The 10,954-nt window shown below is 35.0% G+C and overlaps 2 long non-coding RNA genes across 3 annotated transcripts; one reads left to right on the top strand and one right to left on the bottom strand.

Annotated features, from left to right (window-relative positions):
• The first annotated feature begins 6,078 nt into the window (after positions 1–6,078).
• LOC143897401 (uncharacterized) lies at positions 6,079–10,504 on the top strand. Of its 2 annotated transcripts, none has more exons than XR_013256911.1 (4): positions 6,079–7,378; positions 8,166–8,289; positions 8,416–8,504; positions 8,630–10,504. It is a non-coding gene; the product is annotated as an uncharacterized LOC143897401 (long non-coding RNA). The 2 variants fall into 2 exon arrangements; XR_013256910.1 differs by having other exon boundaries at positions 6,970–7,369.
• On the bottom strand, positions 8,330–8,760 carry LOC143897402 (uncharacterized). The gene is made up of 2 exons (XR_013256912.1): positions 8,619–8,760; positions 8,330–8,511 (listed from the first exon to the last, which is right to left on the bottom strand). It is a non-coding gene; the product is annotated as an uncharacterized LOC143897402 (long non-coding RNA).
• Positions 10,505–10,954: the final 450 nt, after the last annotated feature.

Below are 10,954 nucleotides of genomic sequence, written 5' to 3'. Positions count from 1 at the left end.
TAATTTAAAAAAAATATATATATATATTTCTGGATTTAATCACTATATAATTTTATTTGTAGAAAATTACATTAAAAAATAATTGAGGCATTTTACGCAAACTGGGCCCGAAATTTACCGCTTTCTTTTTCCTGATGCCGTTGCCCGTTTCTCAAGAACAAACGCGCTCACGCGCGCAGTCTTTTTGCAATGCCCTAAGCGCGATTACTTATCCGGCCGCAAAAATTTGCGGTCTGCCTGGCTTGATCGCGCGGATTAGCGGTCGCTTCTTTCGCCCATTAATTCCCGCTGGCGAGCCGTAGCTCGCGTTAGACGCTTTTTCCAGCGTGTGACGCGACTTGCGCTAGCCGCGTATCGGTCGTTACTTACTTCGACAACGACGACGACTGCAAGACGACGGACGCGTGCTAACGAGGCGGAAAATTCAGCGCTCGACGCGACGTCGTCGGTTCGCAATCGCCGTGACTTCCTGTCCGCATCAGGCGAATCGAATAATTAGCGGTAATTTCCGTACGTTACGCGTGGCCGGAGTCCCTCCATCCTCCATGTGGCGCGTGGACGCGAGCTTGCGGTTGCGGCCCCGACGCGCGAGATAATTCGCGCGCCGTTCTCGGCTTACTTCACTTATACTTGCCCCCGACCTTGGCCGCAATAAAAGGGACTGCTTGGTATTCTTGACCCTTACATTCGGAATTGGGTATATTGAGAAGCCCGTTGATTCTCTTCTGGTTCCGTATTTATTTCACACGTTTTAACTTAATTGAATTTATTTACACATTACCTAATTGACATTGGAAAACCTCATGTTTCTCTCTCCCCTTTTCTTTACAGGCTTCCGAAGAGATCGAATTTTGAATTTACATCTTCTTTCTTTGAAAAATATTACAAGGAATATGGATCATTCTTCTAGTTTATTGTTTTGCTGGTAATTAATAATTTCTTATTCCTTGTTATCTTTGCTACTTCTTTTGTTCTCCTTATCAAAATTTGTGAAAAGAAAGAAAGACTAATTCGCTTGTAAAAAAGTACGTTTCTCATAATCGTTGTAGAAGGAAGAATTTTTCCAAACGTGACGTCTAGGAGCGCCAATATTCACCAGGTCAATTTTCTATACGGCGACTTTAGCTACGGCAATCCTTGATATCATCCTCTTCAAGAGAAATCGATCTCTCGAATTATATGCGATTTCATTCATCGGCGAACTTGCCGGCGCGGCGCGGCGCGGTGCCCGCTCGAGAACTGCCTTAATTTAAAGTTTTATTTACCATTTAAACTTTCTAATAAGACGCCTTACCGACGGCACCAATCGCCCATGAGAACGCGACATCGAGTTCTGGATTACCTTCCTAACCCACCGACATGATCCGTACCACCTCTCGTCTCGCGCGAATGTATACATACGTTTCAGATCAGATTTATAACTGCAGAAGTTGGACGTCATATTTTACGGGTTTTCGCCTGCCTCTTTACGAGCCGATACGTAAGCATATCTTTGCGTATATACGCGCTTTAATCTTCGGCTGACAGTCGGCCGATCCTTGATGGAAGTCTTTGATCGCGACACTAAATAAATCCAGTTTGATTTTATTTAACAGGTCGCCACTACCTTATTAAAATTTCAATATTTTTTTGTCAAATATTTTACGAGGTTTTTTGATATCTTTATTGAACTGATAGAGATAAATATTAAGGCAGAGAGAGAGAGAGAGAGAGAGAGAGAGAGAGAGAGAGAAAGAGAGAGAAAATAAATAATAATAATTTTATTAACAAATAAGTTAATGATATTTAATTATGATATAATAACGATATAATCTGAAGAAGTAAGTTAGAAAGTATCTTATTTACAAATCGTTAAGTATAGTAACAATTTTTCTCAGTTTTCTTCTTATCTCGTACTTTTACGGATTATTTTCAGAGGAGATTGCTTTTCATAAATACAATAAATATTTATATTATTTTACTCTGCCGACTATTCTCTTATCTGTTTTCGTTTTCCAGAAAAATGCCAGCGCATCAAGAGCTTCCAGATTACAGGCGATTGAAGATGAACGGCGGTCTTTCCGCGAATCAAACGTAGCAGAGCCAGCAAAGGTAGAAATAGATAACAAATCAAACTTTATTCTTCATTTAGCTTCATGTGGACTTTAACGGAATTTCAATTTCGGGATTAATTGTCAAAATAGTTACTGTTGAAAATTGGAAACTGAAACTGTAATAAATAATGAACTGCTCCGATGTTCCTCTAGACAATTTATGGCCGGTATTTATAGTTAGATCTTATTTAAAGATCGTTTTAAATATAATGTTTTAAGATGCTAATACGGTCATTTCATTGGTTAGATGGAGTCTTAAGACTGTCTTTGACCAGACTTAAGACGATCTTAAATATAATATCTGACTATGAATACCGGCCTATATCTCAAACTTAGATAAGAAACGCGCGTTCTTGATATTTTACACAGAACTTATGAATTGTCTTTGATGCATGCGATGTATATCGGCTTCTCTATGGCATCAGCGATGATATCACTGCCAGTTCACGCGCCGGTGATGTAAGTTTTCGTTCTTATGTCATCATCGTCATATTCCCGCAGCAGTGTCCTTTTGAGCGTAAATTGCTGTAGTCATCCGCTGGACAAATGCATTGTTTGTTTCTATACGCCGATATATATATATATATATATATATATATATATATATCTTAATCAGATTATTTTTACTATATTAAATTCAATATTACCGAAGTCAAATTATTCACGTAATAAAAAAATATTGTCTTATTGACAATCTCAATAATAAATCTAAATATATCTAAAATCTAATATCTAATATATCTATAAAAGTGGTATTATTGTTTTCTATGGCTTATTATTCCTATCGAGGCGCTATTACTTCGATCGGGATGATATCGGTATCCGTTATATAACCCCCGGGTGCGTTGCAAAGGCCAAGGATTCGCGAATTAAACGCGAGAAAGATCGGCGTATTAATCTCGCAATCAGTTCGCGCCGAAGTAGACGGCATGTTAATTACGGATTCCTGATCGAGGGAGCTCTATCTGAGCCCCGGTGGAAGGTGTTTTAATTAATACGACTCTTTGTGCGATCCGATCGAGAAATCCGCGTTACCGGCGATTTACTGGCGCGTCGAGGCTCATTTCATTCGGGGAATTCGGTCAAATCGTTACGTTTGTAGCGCGTTATTCGCAACTGTTCCTCTACCTCATCGTCGATACGCGAACGGTGCGTTTGCCGCGTGCTTTGGAAATTTTCCTATATAATTAATAAAAAGCAATTCCATCATTTGAAAATATCAAAAATACAATCAGAGAGATTTACATATATGAAATTAATATAACAGAAAATAAATATAAATAAATAGGAAGAACAAAAAAGATTAGCGAGAGATAAATATTTTATTTCTTGCTAATCTTTTTTGTTTTTCTCTTTATCTACTATTTATTTTTCGTTTTTAAGAAAAAAAGAAAGAAAGAAAAGGAGAAAGAGAGAGGAGGAGCAGGGCGAGACGTATTATAAGCTCCTCAAAAAAAAATCGCACGATCCCTGATCAAGCAGCTTTTTCTTCAAAGTTGCATGGAAATATATGGTAATACTCTGAATGCAAATCCGGCTCAGTTTTCATTCGTTCTCGCGTCTGTCTCGCAATGTGTGTTTCACGCCGCTCTTTCGTGCCTTTTCGATCTAATGCCGAAAACGGATCGCGTCCCAGCGGTGGAATTCGAGCCGAAGTCGCGGGCTTTATATCGGCTCATCTGCGCGTTACGCGCGCCAGGGCCGCGGCGGGGGCATTAGGGGATCATTTATCTTACTTACGCGATAGGCGATGAGCCTGACCCATTACGCGGTCACCGGGGACCGAAATTTCTCCTCTCTAGCGCGATGCATCGCCACCTCCGCCTCCGCCTCCGCCTCCGCCACCGCCTCCGCCGCCGTCACCTCCTTCCGGTCCCGAAATGGGTCTCGTCGGTTAGCGCGGAATCAATATTCATTAGGTGCAAGGAGAGCGCTACGCGCGCGTGTTCTTGTATGTACAGTACAGATAATATTTCGCAACGCTGATTGACTGATCACACGCTGCCGAAACTACTTAATCACGGATGCCCTGTACGGAATACCTGCCGTTGAGTCCGGTAGTCCGAAATGATTTAGAGGCCCGTTTCCAATCGCTTAGTTCGTTCTCGATCGATTTTACTTTGTGGACATTCGCGACGGAAGTAATTGTACTGGGAATAATGAATAACACGTAGAATAGCCTGAACGCTAAAAATATGAAACAAATCTTTTAATACGACTGCTGTTTCCATCCACATTCTATTTAAATGCCGCGCTGTTTCTCCGGCGTCAAGATTTTATCAACATAGTTTGGGATGTGTATATACCCGTATAGAAGCGAAAAGATTAACACGTGTGGAATTTTTTATCCCACAGAAAAAATTTATCAAATTTTTTTGTCTGTTCCTTTTTTTTGGATGCCTTTTATCGTATAAGAGTATGAAATATTTCAGGAGGTATGAAAAAATCAACGAAAATGCAGCAAAAATGACGCGAGTCTGCGTGATGCATAACTCAGTTTGCAGCCTTGTTAAGCCGTACAACTCTCCGATTAAGGTGTTATAATATTTAAATAATATTTTTACTTTAAATATAAAAAAAAAAAAAATTCAAAATACAAGTTGAAAATAAATCGTAAAAAAAATAGAAGTTAACATATAAATCAGTTTACGCGCGCTCTTTTTTTTCTGAATAATATAAATAAAATATAAAATTGTCGGCAGAGAGGGAAATCGATCTCGGTTTGATCCGCGAATAAATCGTTTTACGGTGCGCTAGTTACATTCGATTGTGAAAATAATGCAATTATAATGGACGTTAAATGAAGCTGTACGCGCGTGGGGTTCTTTGACGCGGCAGCGCTAATTAACGTCAAAACGAATTCATTCATTTTCTTTATAAATGCCAATGAACGTTGGCGCGCGCGGAAGACGGAAAGAGACGGGGGAAAGCGGCGGCGCGCGGCTCTTTATTATCTTTGTGGTGTTCTTCGTCGTAGGCTATAATTTCCTCGGGGCCGGAACGCTTTCTCGGGAAAGAAGCGCGCCGCTGCGAATGTCGGCCGATCGATACTCATTAAAGGCGAATCCCGATAAGCCCGTTCATTCGTTATATTTAGCGGGAGCCACTTGACCGTTTCTGCCGCCGCCCGCACCCAATCAGCAGACAATATTTTTTAAATGTTTTTTAAATATTTTTTTTTCAGTATTTATACATTGTTACAGTTTATTGTACAAATAATATTTATTTAATGTTTATTAAACGTTTATTTTACATTAATTATTAATTTAAAATAATGATTTAGAAAAAATATTTATTTAACGTTTATTTAATATTTAGATCATATTAATTATTTGTTTGCAATAATATTTTTTACAAAAATTTATTTCACAATTATTCAACATTTATTTAATATTTATTTTACATTAATTATTCATTTAAAATAATGATTTCGAAAAAATATTTATTTAACGTTTATTGATTAATATTTATGTCACATTAATTATTCGTTTGCAATAATAATTTTTAAAAACATTTATTTCGTATTTATTCAACATTTATTTAATATTTATTTTACATTATTGATTTATTAAAAATAATGATTTAGAAAAAATATTTATTTAACGTTTATTTAATATTTATGTCACATTATAATTATTTGTTTGCAATAATACTTTTTACAAAAATTTATTTCACAATTATTCAACATTTATTTAATATTTATTTTACATTAATTATTCATTTAAAATAATTATTTCGAAAAAATATTTATTTAACGTTTATTGATTAATATATATATATATTTATGCCACATTAATTATTCGTTTGCAATAATAATTTTTAAACACATTTATTTCGCATTTATTCAACATTTATTTAATATTTATTTTACATTATATATTTATTCATTTAAAATAATGATTTAGAAAAAATATTTATTTAACGTTTATTTAATATTTTTATTTTACATTATTTATTTAAAATAATGGCTTTTAAATATAAAAATACCATTATTATATACGTCATAACATACGCTAATAAATTCTAACACGGTTATTATTTGTACGATTAATTGTGTCATTATCTGTGAGAAATTTTATATGCAAATTTCTTGTGAATGCTATAGCTTGAGCGAGTTAGACGGAGTCTACAAATGAAATGTGCAAGTCTCAGAATCGCAGGAACGGCGGTCGTAAGACAGAAATTGACCACAGTCGAACGCTTTTAACTGTTATATTAATTGGTCAATTTCTTTCTTATGACCGTTTCTAACGACTTTGCATCAAACCGCTCAGTAGCAATCGAATGTGATTGGTTCTTACTTTTAGAACCAAAGTGTGTGTTGATAATAAGACAACAACTCAGCACTCTCAGCAGTCGTTCTGCTGAATTATATTGTAAACCCCGCATTATAATTATGGCTCCTCTATTATACTGTACACAGGACTACACGATAACACAATAAAGTGACAAAGCGGTGACCAATCACCGTTTTCATTTTTCCGGAAATATTAGGCTGCTTTCGGAAACGTCACCCGAGTGCACACGAGTATATATACTCTCTTCTCTTTCTAACTCACTGAGTTAAGCGGGGAGCACACACTTCTGCACAACGCATAATGCGTAAGCATAAGAAAATTGATTAGTCTATTTCCTTATGCATATGTGTATGGATCAATCAATTTTCTTATGCTTACGCATTACGCGTTGTGCAGAAGTGTGTGTCCGGGCCCTTAGAAGCAAAAGGAAGTATTACCCGAGTGATATTTTTGAAACAGCCTAAGCGGGGAGCACACACTTCTGCACAACGCATAATGCGTAAGCATAAGAAAATTGATTGGTCTATTTCCTTATGCACATGTGTATGGAACAATCAATTTTCTTATGCTTACGCATTATGCGTTGTGCAGAAGTGTGTGTCCGGGCCCTTATAATAGCGTACGTCGGTTCGGCGCGCTTGATTGGTCGCTTGAGTTGCGACAACGTGCGACGCCGCGACGTGCTTATGTTCTGTGACGTGACGACGTGACGTGTTTGCGCGTGTCGAGCTCGAGCAATCGCCGATCGCCGGTCGCCGCAGGCCGCAGTCGGTGACTTTATGGCGGAGCGTGCGGAGTGCGGATGTGTATTGTGTAAAGTTTCTAAAGTTCAAAAGTTTAATTCTCACATCATTATTGCCCTCCCGCAAAGTCTTCCTATATAACTATTAAATTTCTTACATCAATGTATATACCGTCGAATGCAGAATCAAACGACGACTCGCCGATCGACCCACGTTCTACGCCAGTACCATTTAGGTAAGAAGAGTACGTAATATTAATTTATCTTACATCCTAATATACAAACATCCTGCCTTAAATGCTCTATAAATACTCTATTCGTCCTGAGATCTGTCCTCTTAAATATACTCTTAAATGTACATGTTGCCATGCTATCATTTACAGTGTACACACACACACACACGCACGCACGCACACATACACATACATATATATTATCTATTTTATAAATTATTTATATGACCCAACATTTATATATATATATGTATATATATATATATATATAAGTTACTTAACGCTATTTACAATTATGAAGTCTTTTCTAGCTTCCTTTCTCATTATACAATTGCTGTAATTAAAACATATCTCTCGCAAAACGGACAGTTATATTCTTGAAATAATTTCTTTCCGATGCATGCGCAGTTACAGTAGACTTTCTATTTGAACAATAACGTACTACATATTTTTAATTAATATGAATTAATTTCTCATAACAATATTGCTTTATTAACTCTTTTTACTAAGCTTAATTTGTAAGACATTGCTTGCACGTTGAAAACTTTTACACAATAATGTAACAGTAAAAAGAAACGTAGCAGTTGAACAACTAATTTTATATACCTTACATCTTTTTTACATCTTGATACCAGCTTTACTTGAATCTAATAGGTGATGGTAGTGTATTTGCTGCGAACATGTACTTTCCATAATCCGTTATAGTGTGCATAAAAATAAAAATGCTGATAAATCAGCCTATATATTTAACATGTGACTGCAATCTGTATTAAAACAGAAATCATTATTTGTTATTTAGTTTGGGTGTATGCACAAGCAACAGACTTATTACCACAACCACTACGCCAGCATTTCCACGGAATGTTCCGAGTCGCAGTACGTTCCATTCTGGCCAAAATAAAGCACAGCGAAATCACACTCAGGTGAGCACTTAAGGTGACATAATTATAGGAGAAAATTCGATTTAACAAGTTTGCCTCTTTTATTAGCAATTATTAATTATAAGGAATTATTTATTTTATTAACAATTTATATGAATGTGTTTCCAGGGTCACACACAAACGCAGGACGCAAATGCAATTAGTTCACTAGCAAGGCCATCCTTCTTCTCGAAATTATCCTCGAAGTTCTCCAAACGGTAAGTTCTGTAATTGATTAAATTTGCTGAAGATTAACGATACCGGTATTTGACAGCATGCTAATAATTTGTATGATTGTAATAACACTGTACATTTACGAATATTTTTTTTACCGTTCTGCCAGATAATGATGGTGCCCCGTTGACCACATATAAAATGAACAACCGAAGCAGATTGGAAGACCTGTAATTATATCTGCTATACGATTTTTTAATTTATTGGGTTCTTTTTTGTGTCACTGTTAATGCAAAGATACACTGTAATGAATTAAGCTAATGTGCGATTTGGTTGATTAAATAATCTTTCGCCCACTGCATATTAATTTGATTGATCGGAATCGCATACGATTGCGTCATATAGTCTAATATTACAGTCCCCTTTCATTTTATTATCTACTTAATATACACACGTAAATGGGTTCAATGTAATAACCATTGTTTCGCCAAACGATCTAATCCGCGAAATGTTCCCATTTACAAAGTACGAAAAATCTGCTCTTATTCTATTAGCTTTTTCTGTTTTGCTTACGGCGATTCTTTGAAAATTCTTTTGGCAATATTACATAGACTAAGAAGAAAATACTTAGTCTTACTGCGTTGTAATTGGAAACATCGATAGATCCATTTTATGGAGTCTATTTTGCGAAATGTATTTTATTCAGCTTTCGAAAAAGTCAATAAGCTAATAAGTTGCTAATAAGCAAGCGTTCAAATCTTTTGATTTTATAAAAATTTTACAAACTATTCTATTCCAATCAAAAATTATTTTCAACCGAAAATTCTTACTGATCTTTAAATGTGATCGATGCACGATGTTTGTACATTTCACCCATACAAAAACTTGTAAACGAAAACTCGTCCATTGATATTAAAAATCGACAAATTTGCGTGCTGTATTTGACTTTTTCTAAAGAATGATGTTTATGCAAAGTATATAAACTTAGAAAAAAGTGGGCTTAAAAAAAATAAAAAAAAAAAGAAGAGAAAGAAACATTGATTAGCAATGTTATGTGAGCAGACTGAAGAACGTGGTAATTTTATAATCTTTACCTCTCTTGCAGCCATACCTATATATTGCATATATTCTAAATTACAGACGAGTATCCTTTTCTGAAAAAAATGCTGGAAAATAATTAAGTTGATGAGTATGTTCGTGGCGCGTTTCACAGTTGCAAGTTGCCAAAGTAAACATTTTTTACTTTGGTATATTTTACCACGTCTTCACGTCTGCTCCATGAGGTATATCCAAGTGCGGTTCCCACAACTAATCTTGGATATAACAAGGAGTGCCCTTGATATGAAAGTAAGCGAGTGTAATTCGTGCGACGTAGAAATACCTACGGAAGATTTTGGAAGTAAATGTTAACATCCGGGTATATGCGAGAATTGCGGAGAATTTTTTTTAAGCACAAATAAAAATTGAGCATGGTCCTTTAGACGGTCATAGCAAGATCTTAGTGCAAAAATAATATTTCTTATGTGATTTTTAAATACATTTTCTGATTCTTCGAAGTGTACGCGCTGTTACTTTCGGTCTCAACGCAGCTCTTAAATTGAATCCTCCTCCTTTCTCCCCTCCTCCTCCTTCTTCTCCCTCCCCTCCTCCTCCTCCTCTCTCCCCTTCTCCTTCTCCTCCTCCTTGACAATCAATTTAATGTGTGATATTACTTTCCTGATTCAATTTAAGAGCTGTGTTGAGACTGATGGTAACCGCGTACAGTTCGAAGAATTAGGAAATATATTTAAAAATCACACATGAAACATTATTTCAGCATAAAGGTCTTGCTATGACCATCTGTGGACCTTGCTCGATTTTCAATTGCTTTATACAAACAGCGGTCTTGTCAATGCCTTAAAATACAAGTTAAATTTTTTTTCTTTCTTATATGTATGTACTTTATTTTGAACTGCAAATGTTTATTTTGTTATATATTATATATACAATGTGTACAATATGTACAAAAAATAATATTTAGTAATAAAAAATCAAATATAACAAATTTTTAAAATTATTAAAAAATCCTTTTAATGTAAACGTTTCCTAAATATTAAAAAAACATTTTTTTTTATGTTAAAACAAACGTTTATTAAACGTTAAAATAATATTTTTCTAAACGTTAAAATAATATTTTTTTAAACGTTAAAATAATATTTTTCTAAACGTTAAAATAATATTTTTTAAACGTTAAAATAATATTTTTCTAAACGTTAAAATAATATTTTTTTAAACGTTAAAATAATATTTTTCTAAACGTTAAAATAATATTTTTTAAACGTTAAAATAATATTATTTTAAACGTTAAAAAAAATGTTTTTTTAATGAAAAAAAGGGAACTTATCCCATTATTTTTAACGTTTTTAAAAATGTTTGAAAAACGTTTTTTAAATGTTTCTTAAAAACATTTTTTAAATATTATTTTGCTGATTGGGACGTACTTTCGGAAGCATTC

The sequence above is a fragment of the Temnothorax americanus genome, unplaced genomic scaffold (genome assembly GCF_048541705.1).
Source record: "Temnothorax americanus isolate GAGA-0224 unplaced genomic scaffold, ASM4854170v1 Scaffold20, whole genome shotgun sequence".
In the NCBI taxonomy this organism is placed as follows: Eukaryota; Metazoa; Arthropoda; class Insecta; order Hymenoptera; family Formicidae; genus Temnothorax; species Temnothorax americanus.
This window is presented reverse-complemented; position numbering and strand designations above follow the sequence as displayed.